Source organism: Vollenhovia emeryi, unplaced genomic scaffold (assembly GCF_000949405.1).
Source record: "Vollenhovia emeryi isolate VEMERY1.0 unplaced genomic scaffold, V.emery_V1.0 DF939139.1, whole genome shotgun sequence".
Classification (NCBI taxonomy): domain Eukaryota; kingdom Metazoa; phylum Arthropoda; class Insecta; order Hymenoptera; family Formicidae; genus Vollenhovia; species Vollenhovia emeryi.
In genome coordinates this window covers 1,167,639-1,170,628 of record NW_011967227.1, presented here as the reverse complement: position 1 = coordinate 1,170,628, position 2,990 = coordinate 1,167,639, and positions in this window count along the sequence as shown.

The following is a 2,990-nucleotide window of genomic DNA, read 5'->3' as shown; positions in this document are numbered from 1 at the left end:
GGCAGCGGCAGCAGCGGCGGCGGTGGCGGTGGCGGCGGCGGCGGCGGCGGCGGCGGCGGCGGTGGCGGCGGTGGTGGTGGAGGCGGCAAAGCAGGGACGGACAGGCGCGAGGCGCCGTATCCGTGCCACCTCAGTCGACGTCAAGCCGTCGCGACGACGCGTGCGTGTCCCATTCTTCGTCGGTTCCACGGAACTCGCGGGATTCGCGTGTTCCGCGCTCGCGACGCGACTCGACACGACACTCTCGCGGTAAGCGCGCGAGCCCACCTGTTCGCGTCGGCGAACGCGATCGCGAAGGGCGCGTTTGGTGCCCTCCGGCAAGTGTGCTCCCCCTTTCCCGGTTATCGCTCCCCCGAGCCCCTCCACCCGCCTCCCCCGCACCCCGTTCTCGCTGAACAAGTGCCCTCGACTGCTCCGAGATCGTCGACGCGCGTGGCCGCGAGAATCGTCACGCGGGTATCACCAGGTACTCGTCGACCTCTGCGTCGCGGTGAGGTCCTGTTCTCGATGAAAAGCACGACTGTCCGGGTGCTTTCGATCGTCTCGTGATAAATAGAAGAATCGCCGAAGGCTCCTCTTGTGTACAACTGACTCGTGTTATACCTTCGGTTCGCACGCGGATCGGAACGAGGAGGAGCAACGACCCCCCGGGTGATCCATTAGTCAAGTTTGTCTCGTGGTGACTGGTCCGCGATCGGCGAAAGGATTATTGAAGACGGACCCGTGTCTCTATCGGTTGATAGAACGATATCATCCTGTTTGCGCGTCCGTCCTCCCGGCGAAGGGCGCGACACGGTGCTCCGATAATCCCGATGGTAATCGAGTGACGTATCGATTGGTCCGCAAGATAATCATCGTGGGGGATCAAGAGCAGCTCCGGAATTCCCATCTAAACGTGATCGCGCGATGATTTGTAACTTGCCGCCGACGTGCCGCTGATACGTCTCGCTCGGGGAGCAGCAGCGACTCGCATCCACCGCGGAGAAGCTCGCGGAGGCCGCGGCGCTCTTTCCAGACTCGTCGATTACCAGCGCACGACAGCTTTGGATTATGACTGTTGGGTAGGTGGGATATTGTACGAGTCCGTATTGTCGGCCTTCCGGGACGTGCGATACGGTAACGTCGGTTGAAGTCGTCCGGCGGTTCGATTCGATAAGCGGTAACTGCGGACAGCTGTTTTGGGCCGAACATGTGCGGCGGCAGAAGTGCCAGGCGTTTTCGAGTCGTTCCCCCATTTGTGCGCCGCGAATTCCCGCATTCCATACCGGTTCTATTAATGCGCGACACGCGGCTTTTACATCGCGCATTCCCTACGTTTTCGCCCCTCGACCCCTCGCCCCTCCCGACTCGTACGGTCTCGTACGTGACACGTGACACGTTTAACAGCGTTTAGCGCACGCCACGGTCTAATGTGACTTCAAACGTGCCACGGCGGTGCCGCACGTTCCGTGTGAATTTCCAAATCTGAATCACCGTGACGCCGCATGAACGTCACGAGGGACGGAAGGGGAAAATGAGAGGCGTCGTTTCCTAGCCTTCATTTTGGAGCTAGTCTTCTTTCTCGAAAGAGAATCGTTGGCCCAAAGTAGAACAGGCTTTTTACTTGTTTATGGAGTATCAGACACGTTTGGGAAAATCGTATGAAAGGTGTACGAACCATCACGTGCCACCTTTCTCCGGCAGAGAACAAGTTGACGCCGGATTCAACGGTGTTCCGCCGAACGCGCGCCTTTTCATTCATGAAAGTGCATCGATCATGCCGGCGCGACGAGGCGTTTTACCGCGGCGGAGTTTAGCATAACAATCGAGAAGACACTCGCCGGGCGTTCTCGATTGGCGGAAAATCGCTGATCGTTCGCGAGAGCCGAAATCTTTTTCTCCCGCCGAAACGCTCGGCTCGAATGCAGAAGCTCGCTTTGAAATCGAGCGGTCGAACGGAACGAGATGACCTTATCGATTGTTAGCGCGCGGTGTCCTTGAGCTCGCACGAGGCCAGTCTGGAAGAGGCCGGACGTTTACGCGCGCGTTGCTCGAAGTTGTATCGCGGTTTCGCACAGGCCCGGCCATTCTGTCGAAACGTCGCGCGCACTCTTTTGTTCCTTTATGTAATACTTATTAATAGCAAATGCCCGGCAATTGTTCGCGCAAACACGTCGCCGTTGACCTTCTCTACTTGTCACGGGAGCGCGCTCGCCGAGTTCGCCAGTTGTTACTCGGAGTCGTATCGATTGCGCCGCGCGCTGGATCGTCCGCTTCGTTATACGCTACATTGGACCCCGTCACGCGCGCTACACACCGACAATGTTAGAATTATGAATGCGACGCATTCATGAATCGGGGCATGCCGGCGCGTCGCGATGGACGCGCGCGTCTATAAGCCGTTTGTTTCGGAACCGGCATAATTTACGTTCCGATAATCTAACTGTCGCGCGTTTCCGTAGACATCGGCTGAAGATAACCGAGGTTTAATTGATCCTCTCTCTAACTCGATCTCTATAAAGCCCGGGTGCGTGGCAATCCAATTAAACGTAGTTCATTCTAACTAACGTGCACAGTAGCGCACTGGAAACTTACTGGAAACCAAAGTCCGCCCGTCTTACGTGCATGCCAAACGCACGAGTGTATTATTGAAAGCGTTACTTCTAATTTATAATTGCCACGAATAATTCCGTGTCTCGAAAGTTTAAGAGACGCAAGAAATGGAATGTTTTGCTGTGTTGTTGCTCATCGTTTAAAAGCTACAACAGACCATTAGTTAAATATTAAGCAGCCGAGGATAATCGGGATGTTCAAAGTTTCATAGTGAGACTCGTGGCCGCCGGCTATAGACGGTACACGTGTCACATCGGACATCGTGCACCGGTGCTATAGCTGCAACGCGCCGCGATTAGGTCGATGAGTTTTCTTCTGACTGATGAAGTTCAATTCTCCCTTGAGCCAACGGCACACGCTCTGGGGAAAAAAGGCAGTTAAGCAACCCATTTTGGGGC